Below are 19125 nucleotides of genomic sequence, written 5' to 3'. Positions count from 1 at the left end.
GGGAGAGAAGAGATTTGTCCCTGCCAATTCCAGAAGTCCAAATTAATTTCTGACAGCTGGGAGATGGAGAGATCTAATGAGAATTGTATTAATTCAGAGTGTAGCCAGAACTAAACTACTCATGAAGAGTGGCAGAGTGAAATGCAATGTGATCTTCTAGATAAAATCTGAATTTGAACTCTGGTTTGGCTGCTAGTGACTGTGGTTTTATGCAAGTGATTTAACCTTTGAGGGTTTCAATTTTCCTAACAATAAAATGGACTTATTCACAATCCCAGGGAATTAGAAAAAATAAAATAATATGTCTTAGAGGTCTTTGTATTTGGGGAAAAAAAGCTACAGGATCACACTATTAATGGAAGATTTAATATGCTCATTTGAAAAAGAAGTCACACTTGTTTCATATAAAAATAACAGCATAATTATTGCAATTCTTAATCATGAAATGCATGAGTATCACACAGTACATTACAAGTAGAAGAGTAAGAATGGTTTACCTACATGTGAACTTGGAGCATTCCAACGAACAATTAATGCCAGCCTTATTTGGATCCAGTGTGATATCATTTGAAAAGAGATATTCAATATAAAAAATTACAGTTTTATGAATAGGATGGTTAGGCTCAAAACATAAAAAGCATCTTTTCAGAAGACAATGTTAATGAGATTTTCTAGTGTTAACTATAATCTGTAATCTACAGACCCTAAAGGTAAACCAAGTAGTCAATTTAAAGGCATTACCTGTAAATTTGTTACCAATCTATCTATTTTAATTTGGTGACCAAAAGCTATAGTGTTCTAAATAATATGATAATGAGTCAGAAGCTATGGTATTAAATACGTATATGTTCAAGTTAGTATAGTGGTTCCCTTTTTACTTACATTCAGGTTGCTGTGAAATCATTTAATATTTCCTCAGAAGCTGGGAGACACTTTGTTCTGTGGTATTGTTTCCCATTAAATACTTTCACAAAGTCAGTTTTGCCATCACACACACACACACACACACACACACTCACACACAGACACCCTCATGCTGTTTTCATATTTTCAGCTTTCTTGGCAGTTGCAGAGATCTAATTTTTGCTGATATCTGCACTATGCTGGTGTTTCTTCAAGTTCTAGTCTATACACACACTTTTTCCATTGGTATTGTTCAGGTTGACACATTATTGCATATTCCCTTGTATTATTGTCAGTAATATCGCTAATCCTTCCATATATTTATGCACTACATACACAAAATGCCTTTAAACTCTAAATTCTTTTCTGCTGATATTGCACTTTTTACTGTATTAAATATAAAAAGGCAATAAATAAACCTTAATTAAGAGGAAGAAAGCCTGTAGTTTCTGCTTCAATCTCCTACCTCATAGCTCTGGGAAAGTTGTTTCACCAGCCTCTAATGAAAAGACTAGGAGATGAAGCAGGGGAGAATTGGAAGGGTACTACCTGAATAGATATCAAGAAATATTCTGGGGAAAAAAACTAACATAAAATCAGTAATCTAATTGAACTAATTTGAATGTAAACCACTGGTTTATGTTAACAATGACTGAAAATTGGATGTGGGTAGATGTTAAAGTTTTCTTCTGTTAATGAGAAGGGAAGTGCAAATATTCTAGGAATTTTAAAAGATGTAATTTAAAGAAAGCATTTTAAAGAATCCCATGGTTTTTGTATTATGTAGCATGCTGGCATATAGGAGATAGTTAATATATATTTTTTATCCATATTAAAAACATCTAATAGTATTAAAAGTTGAAAAGATGTTTCTATAAGTACTTCAATGATACATAAAAAATATCTACAAAAGAAAACTGAAATAACAAGAATTTTTAAAATGTATGAAGAATTTAAAAATGTATGAAGAATAATAAAAATGTAAGAAGACAGAATTATTACTAGATACCAGTAATACTAATAGATGTGAAAGTGTTTAAGTCCTTATTTAAAAAATGACCATTCAAGTTTTGTTGTTGTTGTTTCTTGCTGAGAAAACCTGAATTTTTCCAAAATTATGAAACATGTAAGTCTGATAATTGGTCCACTTTCTATTTCCAGTAATTTATTTTCCAGCTTTAGATGGTTTTCTTATAGCCTACACTGACTGGTAGATCCTTAGCTGAAGATAGAGAGGTACGCGCTGAAGGTAGCTGCAACTCTTCTCTTGGGATAGCTCATTCTCGTCGCAGCTCTCTCCTGTCTGCCACTCTGCCCTGCGGATTCTAGCCACCTTGGCTTGTCCAAATACTACCCTTTTCCCCTAATTTCAGATAGACTTTGGAGTTATCTTAGGGTTTCTGGTCCCAGAGCTGCATCCTGGCATCTCTGTCAAGATAGAAAACCTGGAAATCTTAAATTATACCCCATGTATTTTCCTTCTTTCAGAAACTATTCCTCTATGTTGTCTGTTGTCCAAAGTTTGAAACATATATACACACATACACATATATATGTGTGTATATATATGCTTATATATATATGTTTATATATATACACACACACATAATTTGTTCTGATATTTAGTGTTTTAAAGTACAGGGTAATTTTAGTCTCTGTTATCCATTATGGTCAAAAGAGGAGCATTTTTTAACTTCTTTTTTGTTTGTTTTTTTGCTAGTCCCATTATCTTTGTCATTTCAGAGCTGTTTCTAATGATTGAGTTTCCTTTTTGGTATGTATCATAAATCCCTTCTTTCTCCCCCTAGTAACGTTTTGCAGAATGCCAGGTACTGCAAGTTTTACATTTGTTGTTAGATATATTTTATTATTTTATATATTGTATTATTTTATTATCTAAAAGATTGTATCATTTTAGATAGTGTTGTTGTTGTTTCTGGCAAGCAGTTAAATTTTGAATTAAGTGGATCCTTTTAAGGTTTCCTTTGAAGCTTTATCAGGAAAGGTTTAGTGCAGACTTTAATCTGATGCTAATTGGGCCTCCCTATTAAAGTGATAGCCTTCTGAAGATTTTACCCGAAGTCATATAAATTAGGATGGCTGATATGAATACAAACTATTCCCAGGCTTGTGTTATTTGTGGGAATTGTTTTGCCTAGTCCTCCCTCGTGGCTATTTTCTGGCCTTGTGTAACAGAACATTATTCATAATTACCAAAAAAGTGGAAATATCTATCAACTGATGGACATCAAATAATGAAGAGATACATTTTTTAAATAAGGCATGCTCATACAATGGAATATTAGTAGGCCATAAAAAAGAATGTTTAATACATGTTACAACATGGATAAATCTTGAAAAATATTATGCTACATGGAAGAAGCCAGACCTAAAAGGCTACATATGGTATGACTCCATATGGTATAACTCCATTTATGCCTAATGTTCAGATTAGGCAAAATTATGGAGACAGAAAGCCTATTTGTGATTGCCACAGCTGGGAGAAAGGGAAACTTTAGTGACTGCTAACATGTAGAGTTATTCTCTTTGGGTGATGAATATGTTCTGTCATTTGACTGTGGTTATGAATTCACAACTCTGTGAATATCCTAAAACAGTAAACTGTATACTTTAAAATATCAACTTTGTAGCATGAAAATTTTATTCCTAGAAAGCTATTATTAATGAATGATAATAATGAAATAACCTGGTCATTGTTTAGCTCAAGATGTATACGATGAGAAGTGTGCAGAATTATCTGTGAAGTAGTCTTGACAAATTTGTTTAACATGAATTTAATCAAACTTCAATGATTTATTTATTAGTGCATAGAGGAGATATTTCTAACAGAGAAATAAATTAAACTACACCACAAGCAACAATCTGAAAATTTCAGAATATCAAACATTCTAACAGTTAGCTTCTCTGATTTTCTCATCAAGTCAATGTCATAGAGGAATAAGGGTATGGCAAGTAGAATAAAACCTTAGATTAAAGGTACAATCATCTAATTTCTATGTATGAACTTTTATTGCCATCAAGTTCAAAAAAATCACCAAAACAAAAAGATGTTTTGGAGAGAAACAGAATACTGTGAATACATACTGGAGGATGAATTATATTAAATGATTACAAGAGGTGAAGAATGGAAACTATGTTTAATATGGTATTCTCTTCCATGCTACTACTCCTTCAGGAAGGAAGGACATATAAAATTGAATTCTAATATTGCTTTGTAGATTGAGATGAAATATTAAGTGTACACAGGACAGTTTTTCTCCAGAATACCATTGCTTTATAATTTTTTTTTTTTTTTTGGTTTAGAGCATTTATTAACTGGCCATCCAACCCAAAAGTGTACACTGTATGTTATCACACTGTCTTTACAAAATCATGCTACCTTGACTGCAAGGTAGCATCTGCAAAATCTGCAAATCTAGTACATATGTGAGTCTTCATTTTATCTTGAAATTAACAGTACCTACATAAAAGTTTTTAAGGATAAGTTGTAGAGGCTTAATTGCAGTTCTCTATTCCAGAATATGAGATGAGGAAAGATGGTAGGCCTTCAAATAAAGCCTTGAAATTTACTCACCTTTCATTTATTTGTGTCAAAAATCTACATCTTCACAGTTCTAGTATAATGAGCTATGGCAGTAATGGGAACAATTCCAGCTCCTATTTTCATTATATTGAACCTGTATACATGGTCTATTGATAAGTGGTTGCTGTGTCAGGTGCTTAAAAATGGGGGTCAAGGAAAGCATAAAGGAACTTCAAGAACTGGATGAGATGGCTCACACCTCTAATCCCACCAAATGGGAGGTTGAAGGTAGAGGATCGCTTGATGCTGGGAGTAGGAGACAATTCTGAATTCTGGGCAACATAGAGAGACCCTGTTTTTCCAAAAATTAAAAAAAAAAAAAAGCTGGATGAGGTGACGTGCACCTTTACCCCCGGTTGGACTCACCTATTCCCTACTCCTTGCTGGGAAGGACAAATATCAACTCTTAGATTAAAGAACATCATAAGCCTAAGAACACTCTTTCTTTCTCTATACTTTTTCTCCAAACTTTTTGTTGTTGTTGTTGTTGTTGTTTTGATGGAGTCTGGCCCTGTCACCCAGGCTGGAATGCAATGGCGCAATCTCGGCTCATGGCAAACTTCATCTCCTGGGTTCACGCCATTCTCCTGCCTCAGCCTCCCGAATAGCTGGAACTACAGGGCCTGACAACACGCCCGGCTAATTTTTTTGTATTTTTAGTAGAGATGGGATTTCACCATGTTAGCCAGGATGGTCTCGGTCTCCTGACCTCATGATCTGCCTGCCTTGGCCTCCCAAAGTTTTGGGATTACAGGTGTGAGCCACTGTGCCTGGCCCAAACTTTTTAAGTTTAAACTCATACCTTTGGGACCACGGGACATTAAACCTAACCCCTAGAATTAAATATGAAAATAATTTAGAAAGTTGAGATGTTAAAATTAGAAATTAATATTTTAAGTCATTAATTGAAAACAAATCTTCCTTTGAGTAAACCACAAAAGAGATTTTTGGACATTTGAAGCTATCCTGAAGTCATTACACAATAGTTTTGAGATAAAAAGGAAGACATTGACTGAAGTTATGCTATATAAATTTCTAAAACATGAAGAAATAAGCTAAAATAGTCTTCAGAAAACAATCTATTTGTATTAAACAGAAGTAAAAAATTTCAAATGACCAGTTCCTTTTGCTACCATGGGAAATGCAAGGGACAATATGTGTATCACTTTATTTTTCTCTCTAAGAACGCAGCATCCAATGTCCTAGATACCAAGCAATTTTTATGCTTCCCTTGCAGTGTATGATTTATTCATGATTCGTACTATCAACCAGAATAGTTATATCATTTTTCATGAATTTTTCTGACATTGCTCATCCTTTCTTTAAAGACTGATTTCTTTCATAGCACCTCAACCTTTTTTTCTGATTTTTTTTTGAGGGGTGTGACACGGTGGTGTTGAACTGTTGCAATATCAGCAGTGTCTCAGTTAATGAAAGCTCTCAGCTCAAAATCACTTCATTTCTCTTTCTATCCCTCACTTGCAATTGCATGCTTTTAATCCCCTAAACTATTAGGCAAGGGAAGGAAAAATGCTGTTTTCGACAGTGCATTTCAACATGAAGCCTGGAGAGAGTGGAAGATCTGTATATTTAGAATAAGATGCCATCACATACCAGAATATGTGTAAAGTTTGAAATCCCTCCTTTTCAAAATTATAATGTATACAGGTATAGTGGAAAAACAAACCAAATGACACTAACAAATCTCAACTACAAAAGTAAAACAATGTCTTTGACATGAATATTTCTGTGCAGTGATTTCACCCACAGACATATAGAGTTAGTGCTGTAAGTGTTCTGTCATTCATGCATGTTGACTGCTAACCTGCATGTATGTGACATGCTTTGACAGTGTGTATAATTTCTCTTATATCTAAATCATATCCCTTGATTTTTTAGATAGTTCTGGTCTTGTCATTTAATCTTATCATGTCTTTATAATCAGTTAAAACTAATTGAAAATACAATTATCTCTTAGAAATTACCAAATAAAATTATGAGATGTATGAGATCTCAAATAAAAATTCCTGAGAATAATACAATGCATCCTGGCCAGTAACTCATAAAAATGTAAAATACTTGAAAAGTTAGTAAGATTTTAGGACTAGTTTTCTCTATTCAAAAGTGACATTCTAATGAAGTTTACATTTTGGGTCTATTTTATATTTAAAATGAATTACAGAAAATAACCTCTGTATTTAAAAAAGAAAACGAGCAAATATATTGACCATATTTTGTGGGTAATTGGCATAGAGAGGCTGTTACTCGGCAAACCCAGAAGAGCCCTTGGGCAGATTACAAGGCAGATATAAAGATATTTGTGTAAAAGTTGGAAATTGATGTGTTCTCCAATTCATTGTTTTCTATTTTGAAACCCTAAGAATGAAATGATTAAGAAAGTCTGATTCTTAAGGAAGGACATGTTCGCTGAAAACTAACAATGATGTTTCAGGTATATATTGCATATTTGCCTTGCCTTTCTCTAAATGTAAGGGTTGTACATCTCATTTTACTGCACATCCTAAGAAGTGCCTAAGAATGTGAGAATCACACTAATCTATTCCATTACTAACTTGTATCTAGCAACACAATGTTTCTTTTTATTAGAATATTTTTCTCAAAAGCCTTGAGACAAAAGTTAGAAGCAAGTTCCTAGGTGGACTTCATCAGTGAGTACAGCTGAGATTGACAAATAATTAGATGATAAAATGTCTTCCCCTAAATGAAATTCCATAAGTGTATTATTCAGCAGGACTTCTCTGAATTTATAGACTATATGCAGAAACTTGTCAAAATAATTCAAGAGTCTGTTTCATATTTTGGCTAGTCATAAGAAACATTTGATAACGATGTTGACTGCTATGTGCATAAAACAGAGTGTATTGTCTTGTGTGTTAAGTATTGAGGGCTGTAATTAACACAAGATATTTTAGATTTATTCCTAAATTCTTTTGATAACATTATATCCCAATTAGGTATTTCTGTGTTTTATGATAACACACTAAGCATACTTTCTTTCAAATGTTTGCTGTTGCCTTTTACATAAATATTTTGTGAAACATTATCCATTCTCCTACTTCTTCTAAGCCTTATGGTACATAGAGAAAATTGTACTTATACACAGAGTATTTATTCAGAAGTTATGTGGAAGAGCCACTATGTGAGAAACCAACATGTTTCAGGGACTGAAAATGTAATTAGGGCAAGTCACCAGCTACCTATTCTTGAAAGGTTGAAATATAGCGACTCTGAGGCTCTGTTTAGAAGGTAATAAATTTGAAGAATAAACTGGAGATATTAATATATGCCTTTATTCATTACAATCGAAGAAACTGAGTATAATTATGGGCTTACTGTTGGGATTGGTGTTTATAGTGCTATGTAATGCACAGACATCCTCATTAGCTCTGAATTTTTATTTCTTGGGTGCAAAATTGTATTGCACAGTTTCACAGCTTAAAACCATAGCCCTTAATAAACCAGAGGTGTTCCATCTAGTCAATGAGATGACTAACTGAAGTGTCAGCACTGCTTGAAGAGGAAGTCATAAAACACAAATTAAAAGCCTCTATTTTATTACCTAAATAAAACAAACTTAGATGGAGAATATAAAACTCTTTCCCAAAATTTCACAGAGGTATGATGCAACAGTTCAGGATGTTCCATGATATCTTTCAAAGCCAAACATGATTAGAAATAGAGAAATCTAGTTATTGCTTTATGGGAAAAAATGTCACAACAGGTATGTTCTTACTAAAAATGGACATGAAGCTTATCTCTCACTTATATCTTTCAGGGGAATGAAGTATTATGACTTTCATGTATTACCTTCTTCTTGCTAATAAATTTTGAAATTTCAACTCAGTCCAAATGATTTATGTCACTGATTAAGCAGACATTTGGGGATGATTTTGTAAAGGCTCATGTGAGCCATATCTTGCATGACACTGTCCTCTCCAAGTCTGGTTGTGTTTAATGGCCTAGCATATCAACGATTTAGGCTATATTTGGTGGATTACAATAAGTGTGTTAGTGCTCAATGAAAAATAGCATAAACACCTATGAATTCAAAAGTACTATGAAGTAATTAGAATATGTTGAAATACAATCTCATAAAATGTCCTACCTTCTATGGTTTAGATGTTTGTCCCCCCAGTATCTCATGTTGAAAGGAGATTCCCTGTGTTGGATATGGGGCCTGGTGGCAGGTAATGGGATCATGGAGGCAGATCCTTCATGAATGGCTTAGCATTATCCCTTGGGTGATTAGTGAGTTCTCACTCTGTTAGTTCACATAAAACTTGGTTGTTTGAAAGAGTCCAGGATCTTGTCTTTCTCTCTTTCATGCTGCCCTTCTTGAAATGTGATGTGCCTGTTCTCCCTTCAACTTCCACCATGATTAGAAGCTTCCTGAGGCCTCAGCCAAAGCTGAGCAGATGCTGGCACTACACTTCCTGTAGAGCCTGCAGAACCGTGAGTCAATTAAACCTCTTTTCTTTATAACTTACCTAGCCTCAGGTATTTCTTTATAGGAATGCAAGAACAAATTAACACACTACCTAACACAGAAAAATAAATTAAAGAAAATGCATTGGCTTGCAGGTCATTCTGGTACTTCCTAAAACCATAGTTGTCTCAGTGATCACTAAGATCTGAAGTTAATTTATTGTCAACATTGCAAATGTACAATAATCATAACAGTATTTGTAAGAAATGAACAGAAACAAGGAACACAAATACAAATGAGGAACTTACAGAATATAGTTGTTACCACAATGTCCATGAAGGGTATAATGTTTATACTTGGTGCACAGAAGAGAAGAGAAATTATAAGAAAACTTATCTATCTGCTCTCTGATGAATTTAAGAACATCTATTAATTGTCATAAATAATATAAAAAACTAGGAGGTAAAATTAGCAATATATAACTCCCATAAAATACTCTCTCTCATAAAAATATTGAGTCTAGAATATATAAAGAAATCCACTATATCAGTATGAATAAAGTCATTCTACACTAAAGCTGAGAAAGTATTTCACAAATATGGAAAAATAAATGGCTAATTTAAACATGCTCTATTTTATTGCTAATCAGAGATTAATACCATGCTTAAGTCCATTCCACAAACAGAAATTGGGAATATTTTAAAAGTCTAAGAATAGCAAGGATTGTCAAGAATGTGTACAATCATAATTCTCATATACTGTTAGTAGAGATACAAATTGGGAGAAAAATTTGGAAAGCAGTTGGTATATTTTAATAATGTAGCTTTTTCAAATCTATTTCATTCCTAGATATATACCTTATAGAAATTCTCATGCACAAGTACCAAGACACATGCACAAGAATATTTATAGAAATATTATTCATAATATCAATTAAGTTAAAACATTAAAATGACCATCAGTATTAGGAAAAACTATATATATATATGTGTGTGTGTGTGTGTGTGTATGTGTGGTTATACTCATATATCAAAGTAACATAACAACACTAAGAATAAACTAAAGTTGTGCACAAATACATTAATGAATTTTTAACAGATAATATGCAAAATACACAAGCACTTTTCCATTGATATTCTGTTAAGATAAACTTAAAGGAAACATAAATAAATATTAAAACTATAAATCAAAACAAGGAGCTAAGAGACACAAATATCAGACTGGCAGTTACCGAATTAAATAAACAGGAGGCCATTACCCTGAAGCTGCCTTTATACTTTGAGTTACTATGGAACAAACCTCACCTAATTTAATACATCTACAAACCAAAAGCTAACTTAGGAGTATATATTTTTGTAACCATAGCTAGATTTGTCATTCACAGGCAGACAAATGTTCAGACTATGTCCAAACAAGACAAATGCATCATCATGCCAGTTCCAAATGAGGCCAATCTGTAGCCAATCAAGTGTTTTCTCTTGTTTGCTTCCATGTTCCTTATGAAAGCTCATTACTCATGTTGCTGAGTGGAGCTTTATGAACCTGTTCTGGTTCTAATGCTGCCTGATTTATGATCCTTCTTTGTTCACAAGAACTCTGCTAAATTTTATTTTTCTAAATGCTTTTTCTTTTAATATAGTTCATAGATGATAAAATAAAATAAAATAAAATTGGGGAGGCACATGGAACTCCTTTATTTCTTAATCTGAATGGTGAGTACATTGATGTTTTTGTAATTTTCATTTCTCTTTTTTATACTGTAAATCCAATTTATATACACTCTGTATATTTCAAAATGCCACAACTCACCACTTCTCGGACTTTTGGTTAAGATTGAGTGAAAAATGCCACAACTTCAAGACAAATCTAATGGTAGTAATTATGTGTGGATTCTGGATTTAAATATGCTAGAAGATTTCACATCTTCATTTTTTATTTAAAATATTTTTGTGTATAATATAACCATAGCCACTATACAAAAGTTGGAAATAAAAGCCATTTATAACATGTTGCTGAGATAGAGACACATTCAATATTTTATGTGTTATGCTTTAGGGTTAAGTTTTGAGCCTTTTAAAATGCTAACACATGTCAAAAACAGATGTACTACATAGAATTCCAAATACTTTATATAATTTACTTCCTACTCATGGAAGTGGACCTTAATGCCACATTCTCCAAGCATAATCTGTACTTAGTGATTGATATGGTTTGGCTCTGTGTTTCCACCCAAAACTCATGTTGAATTGTGATCCCAAGTGTTGGAGGTGGGGCCTGGTGGGAGGAGACTGAATCATGGGGGTGGATTTCCCCCTTGCTGTTCTCATGATAATGAGTGAATTCTCACGAGATCTGGTTGTTTAAAAGTATGTAGCACTTCCCTTTTTGCTCTCTCCCTCCTGCCACCATGTGAAGAAGATAATTGTTTCACTTTTTACCATGACTCTAAGTTTCCCGAGACTGCCCTAACCACGCTTCCTGTATAGCCTGCAGAACTGTGAGCCAATTAAATCTGTTTTCATTATAAAGTACTCAATCTCAAGTAGTTCTTTATAGCAGTGTGAGAATGGACTAATACAGTCACTTATTTTATATGAATGGAGAATGGAAAAGGGAGGGAATAAGAATTTTACAGAGGAGGCACCTGGCTAATACTACCTGAGTCAGCTGATCAGGGTTTACATCATCACTGAACAGTCATGTTGATGGTTGACAGCATGTACCCAATCAATGATGTGGTTAGAAGGGCCCTTCACCTCTGTGTTCTTCCTCCCCAAAACTCACAACCCCAAACTAGATATGAGAAAAACTTCAGACAAACCCCAACTGAGTGACCTTCTACAAAATACCTGAGCCACACTCCTCAAAACACCCAAGATCATAAAAATAAGGAAGATCAGATTAACTGTTCCCATCCAGAGAAACCTAGGAAAACATGAGGACTAAATGCAATGTGGTATCCTGGATGAGATCTGAAACAGAGATAGACATTAAGAAATATTAATAAAATTAAAATCAAAGTATAAAGTACAGTAAATAATAGGATGTCAATATTGTTTTATTGCTTGTGAGAAATATACCACACTAATGTAATATATTAATGATAGAGGAAACTGAATATGGGTATATGAGCACCCTTTGAACTAACTTTACAGCTTTCCTGTGATTCTAAAACAATTCTAATGTAAATAATCATTTTTAAAAATCAAAACAAAAATCAACATCATACATTTTTTCCCCTTCTTTTGGTTTTTGTATTTTCGTTTAGCATATTAATTCCTACCTGTTCTCAAATTATAATTCAATTTATTACTTTCTGAGGGAAGATTTTCCTGACCATACACAATTGCAATTTATTCTATTATATTCTCTTATAGTACACTTTCAAATTTATATCTGTTTTAGTAACTGATTAATATTTTTTCTCCACCAGATGAAAATCTCAATAAAATCAAATCATAGTGTCTGCTTTTGGTAACCGTGAACGTTTTGGGATCTGACACAGAACCTCCTCATTTAATATGTGAAAATGAACATAAGGATTTAAAATGGCATGAAAACATTTTAATAGTGTATATATTTTTTTCTTGCTAATTCAGATTATCTAGCATCCTGTGGCACTAGAAATAAAAATAGGGTATTAAGAGCTACAGAAAGCTCATGACTATGCCAAATGAAGCAGGGCCAGTACGAAAATGTACTTCACAGTTGGGCGCGGTGGCTCACACCTGTAATCCCAGCACTTTGGGAGGCCGAGGTGTGTGGATCATGAGGTCAGGAGTTTGATCCCAGTCTGACCAACACGGTGAAACTCCATCTCTAGTAAAAATACAAAAATTAGTTGGGTGTGGTGGCGGGTGCCTGTAATCCCAGCTACTCAGGAGGCTGAGGCAGGAGAATTGCTTGAACCTGGGAGGTGGAGGTTGCAGTGAGCTGAGATCACACCACTGCACTCCAGCCTGGGCGACAGAGCAAGACTTCATCTCAAAAAAAAGAAAGCAAATGTACTTCACAATCTTCTTTATTTTGTAGTGTCACAGATTTCTGGTGATTTCTGGTGCAGTCACATTTCCTGTCTTTAGACTAAATGACGGGAGGGAGAAATTCCAGGTTTCAGTTTGCTACGTGGTATAATTTTCCTGGACAAGAACCTACAGCCTATAGCATGTTGTCATTTCAGAGCTAGAACCTGTAAAACTTGCAATAAGACCATTGCTGACCCATCTCTGCCATTATATTTAAGGAAATGACTTTAGGAAGCACAGTACCTATTTAAAAATGCTTCATACTAATAGTCTAAAATTTCATAAACTAATATTGAACTCAAATTTAAAAAAAAAAAAATGTACCGTGCATAAAATAAGACCGTATAATGGACCTTAGAATATAAACAGCTAGAAAAGTAAAAATAGTGTGATAAGTTTTAAAATTACTTTCTGCTGGTGAATTTTTTTTCTTTTACCAGTGTATTCACAGTAAGTTATATTTCAAGTCATCTCATTCTGGCGACTTGGACATTATGGCTTTCAATGTAATTCCACAACATAAATACATCATCTTAACAGTATTTGAATAACCTAAGAATTACAATGCATTTTAACTCTGTTAGTCATAAGGACTAGAGCATACACAGCTACATTTCTATAATTCATCGCACTTATACAACTCTAGGATGCCTTTAAATTTAATCAGGGTCCCCTTCCTCCAGGACTGCTTTGTTGAAAACCAGGGAATTTGCATGTTTAGAGCTGATACACTGTGCTAGAGACAGGCACAGTGATGCCGTGTACCAGATAATTATTGTAGAAGTTAAAAGTTAACGTCATTCCAGGTCTGTCACAGGAACCACTGAATTGTTAATTTTCAAAATTTGTTTTAAAGTGAGGCAGGTAATTTTGGTGGCAGGGGCGGGTTCTTTCTTTTAAAGTTCTTTGAGTGCAAAATGAATTCAGCTTCTTTGGGGGCTACTGAATTTGGAACAGTACGATGTCCACTAGGCAAGCTTCAATTTCTGAAGTGCCTACAGACACATGCATGTGTGCATGAGTGTACGTGCTTCCGGTAAAGAATTTTAGGGTTTATACTATGTGTGGTACTAGAAATCCAGGTCAGCTGTGCTTTCAAATATGCACATGCAATCTTTTTGAACAGGCATTGTTATTTGAGCATCACTGATTCAGAAAACATCAATTGAATGTGGTTGTAAAACAAATCTTACTGCTTTCTGTGTCCCATCAACCAGGAATGATTAGTTCTCGAGGTTTGCAGACTCTTAGAAATGTGATACAAATTCACAGAGTAGGACTTTTCCTTTGACATATAAGCATGATCAAAAATCCATCTCTCCAGACAATATTTAGTTCAGTGGGGGGACTCTTACACTTAAATCTAGCTGTGTCTGCAAGGCTGCTCGAGGTTATATTTCTGCTGCTTCAAAAAGAATTCCGATGAGCATTGATTTCCAATAACCTGTAAAATCTGTGACACCTCCCTACAGGTTCAAGTTGAGGATGTCAAACCTTGGTTGGCCTTTCTGCACCTGGCATCTTTTAGAAGCATAGCAAGGCACATTTCCACGGAGTGGGAAGAAAGCCAAATGCATGTTAAGCAAGTCATAAAGATAAGACTTACTATTTCCAGAGGATTGGTGATTTTCTATGACCTGAAAATAAAAATCAAAATAACATTCGAGCATCCTCACTCATTTGAGAGTAACACTTGGGTAGTTTTGATGGAACTGGGTCACTGCTTATAAGGATTATGCTTTCTAAACTGGAAACAATGTATACTCAAAGAAGCTGCAAATCTCTAGGATTTTGGGGGGTGGGGGGAGAAGCATTTTTTCAGTGAAGTTGATTCTGTGATAAATATTTTTTCTTTCTTCTCAGGATTTCTTATCTAAATCCATACATTATAAACTGGGCTCTTCAAAGCTTCAAAAATTGACAAGACTCTAAGAAAATGAATGGACTTGAAATAAACCATCTCTTTTAATGCAGGCTTGGACTAGGTGATAGCAATGAATCTGTAACATCTGAATTTAAATGCTTTCTAGACAATGTGTAGGACCTACTTTTTATCTTTCTTATAAACTTGAGGTGCTGTTTAAGAATCTCATTGCCAACAGGATCAAAAGAATTTCTCACCCTTATGTATATTTTACTTTCCTTTCAACCATTTATTTTTCTTAAGAAAATGTCTTATCTTTCTCCAGTGAATATATTCTTGTCTGACTTTCTTGAACAGCACGTTAACAATGAACTTATAATATATGGACAAACTCTAACAACGTCTTTGTTTTTGAAGACTTTAACTGAATTCATTTCTTTTCAAAAGCCATATTTTTTATAGTAGACTGGGAAAACAGCACTACAACTTTGGGGAAAAATTATCGACATATATTCACAAGAAAGTCTTCTTAATCCTGATCTAAATTACAATAATGTGTCTTATCCACTGAAGTCTGAACTCACTTTTTCAACTTCCAACTTGAAATATCCACATGGATGAAAGTTATTGTGCTCACAGCAGAACTCCAGACTTCCAAGTTCAAACCTGCACCTTTACCGACCTATTCCAGCTCAGCCAATGGAACCAGTTTCCCAAAGCAAATCCTAAGACCTATTCTTCATTTCTCTTTTTTCTATGCCTTTTCTCTAATCTACACCTTCACTATGTTTCATCAAGTCTATTTCCAAAGTTCATAGTTTATGTTTTTCCCCATTTTTACCACCAAGACCCCAGTTCAAGCCACCATCGTCTATCTCAGGACTATTGTGTTAGTGTTGTAACTGGTTTTTCGACTTCTATTCTTTAAAATCCCTCCGTAGAATGCACTGATGATGCAGAAGAGGGATAGTGGGTAGGGATGGGAGAATGGAGAGGGAGTGGGACTATTTAAAAATATAAATCAGATCATTTTTACCACTAATTGAAATTTTATACTGTCTTCTTATTTCATTTGGAGTAAGTCCACTGTCCTTAATATGGACCCTGACAGTATCTCAAAGTTTTCATGCTACTAAAATCCCCTTCCCTGCTGTTAATCTAGCTCCACTGAGTACCCTGCTGTTCCTCAAATCACGCAGTTTTGTTCTTTCCTGAGGGTCGTTACTCTTGTTGCTCTGTCTGCCTGAGCCCACTTGTCTCAGTTCTATCCTGAGAACCACATTTCACGTAAAGAATCTGCCATTCATTCCCAGTCCCTGCAAATCACATGATGGCTGTTCCTTAACTCATTTATCAGTCTGTGAAATTATCTGTGTTATGTACCTGCTGACTTGCTGTTTCCCTTCAGACCCTACAATGTAAGTTCCACTAGAGCAGAAACTTTCTCATCCACTATGAAGACCATGAGCCTATCAGAGTGCCTGGCATACGTATTAATTAATAAAAACATATTGGTCAAGTAAATGATGAATCAATAAGATACCTTACTATTACTACCAAGGGTAGTGCCACACATAAGACCTTTACTTAATTTCAGAGTTCACATATCTGGTTTGAATAAATTCATTAACTTATGACTTAATTATCAGTTAGCCTAAGGATGAACATCTTTTCAGATGCTCTTACTGCTGCTAAAAACACAAATGAGTTCATGTTCTTCAACCCTCTCCCCTAAAAAAAGGAAAGTTTAAGTAATCAAGTGTTACAACGTTTACTTAGTTTTTACAATACAATGCTAAAATCACATCTTGAGTTCTGTTTATAAATCACAAGCTTTAGGTATTTGATTTAATATCCATCTGATGTAATGCCCATAGTTCTCTACTGTGGGTATTTCTATTTCGTGGAACATCTTTGTTGCCCTGCATGTGTTGTTTATGCCTGGAACCATGCATGAAGCCTCCGCTGGTGGCAAGAGGAGATAAGCTCATCCACAGCCAGGTGACGAGACATCTAAATATGGCCGCAATAAATCAGGAATAAAATGTAGCTATACCAGCAGAGTTTTGTATTTTCATCCCTGCCAGAAACAACAAAACATGTTTTCTTGTCTGAAAACAAGCCTTATATGGTAAATTGATTGCAATCAAGAGAACTGCTTTTAGGTTTGGTTTAAATATTACCAAACAGGTTATTTAATATAGAAGTCATCATAAATTCCACAAGACAGAAGCACCATGGCAATAAAAGGTTAATATCTTATTTTTTGTTTTAATCACAGAATCTACTAATACAGTACACAGAGACAAAAGTTGGTAACTTTGTGAATGCATGTAAGAATACAGTCACTCATACTTCAATGGTAACAAATCTACTTTAAAATTAATACCTGTGTTACAAATCCAGTGTGGAGATCCTAAACACTTAATCATGATATTATTTTGTTTAACACAAATGTGAATGATTAGTAGATCAACAGATAAAAAATTACATTTCAACTGATATAATAAAACAGGAGCCAAGTGCAGTGGCCCATACTTGTAGTCTCAGCTACTCAGGAGGATGAGGTGGGAGGATCACTTGAGCCCAGGAGCTTGAGGCCAGTCTAGGCAACATATAGATACCCCAGCTTTAAACAAACAAGCAAGCAAGCAAAAAACAATAAAAGAAAAAAATTATAAAACTGTATGTATATAGTTCATTGAAAATGCATATAGGCAATTATATTCAGAATCACTATTAACACTCATAACTTTTTGCCACTCCTAAATCAGAATGAAATAAAAAATTATGAGTAAAATAACACATTTAATACCTATTGTGTGTTTTCAGTGAACATTGCGCTTATCAATATTATTTTTGTAAGTCAGGTTTATTGAGGTATAATTTACATACAGAAAGACCTATCCCTTTTATATGTACAGTTCGATAACTATAATTGTGTAAACTCATGTAAGCAATCAAGATATAGAATATTTCACCATCCCAGAAAGTTCCTTTGTGCCATTTTGTAATTATACCCTTACTACTTCTAGCTCTTGAAACCACTGATATGATTTATGATACTATGATTTTTTTCTTTGCTAAAATGATGCATACATGTAACCATATATGATGTAGCCATTTGTGTCTGACTTCTTCCACTTAACGTAATGCTTTTGAGATTTAGCCATATTGTTGATTATATCCGTAATTCATTATTTTTCATGGCTGAGTAGTATTTCATTGGCATGGGATATAATAAAATTTTTTAGCCATCCACTAGTGGATAGACATTTGGGATCTCTGGTTGTGAGTAATTATAGATAAAGCTGCTATAAACAGTCACATACTGGTTTTTGCAGAAACATATATTTTCGTATCTCTTGAGTAAATTGCTGGGGTTATCAAGTCTTATGATAAGTATATATTTAACTTTACAAGAAATTGGCAATTTTTCGAAGTAGTTGTACCAGTTTGCATTCTCACCAGCAACACATGAGTTCACTGCTCACCAATACTCAGTATTGTCATTTAAAAAACAATTTCAGCCATTTTAATAGGTGTGAGGTGGCATATCACTGTGGGTTTAGTTCATACTTCTCTAATAACTGATGACGTTGGGCATCTTGACGTGTTTATTTGTCATCAGGATCGCTTTAATTAACAATATTGTTATTGCTTAACGCATTCACCTTTCCCACTGCCTAGACAGAGCCAATTTATCAAGACAGGGGAATTGCAATGGAGAAAGAGTAATTCACACAGACCGGGCTGTGTGGATAACCAAAGTTTTATTATTACTCAAATCAGTCTCCCTGAGAAAACTCAAGGATTGGATCAGAGTTTTTAAAGATAATTTGGTGGGAAGGGGCTCGGGAAGTGGGGAATGCTGACTGATGGATTTGAAGATTAAACCATAGGGGGTCAAAGTGAGTTCTTCTCGCTGTCTTCTGTTCCTGGGTGGAATCACAGAACTGATTGAGCCAGATTATGGATCTGAGTGGTATCAGCTGGTGCATCGGAATGCAGGGTCTGCAAAATATCTCAAACAGCAATCTTAGGCTTTCCAACAGTGATGTTATTCTTAGATGCAACTTGGGGAGATTCGGCCTCTTGCAGCCAGAGCCCGCATGTCCCCTAACCAGTAATTTCTAGTCTTGTAGCTAATTTGTTAGTCCTACAAAGGCTGACCGGTCCCCAGGCAAGATAGAGTCAGTGAGGTCTTATCTCTTTCACTGTCATAATTGCCTCAGTTATAACTTTTTGCAAAGGTAGTTTCAATATCCTACCTTTCCAGATA

This window comes from Trachypithecus francoisi, unplaced genomic scaffold (genome assembly GCF_009764315.1).
Source record: "Trachypithecus francoisi isolate TF-2019V2 unplaced genomic scaffold, Tfra_2.0 Contig01474, whole genome shotgun sequence".
NCBI classification, from domain to species: domain Eukaryota; kingdom Metazoa; phylum Chordata; class Mammalia; order Primates; family Cercopithecidae; genus Trachypithecus; species Trachypithecus francoisi.
This window is presented reverse-complemented; position numbering follows the sequence as displayed.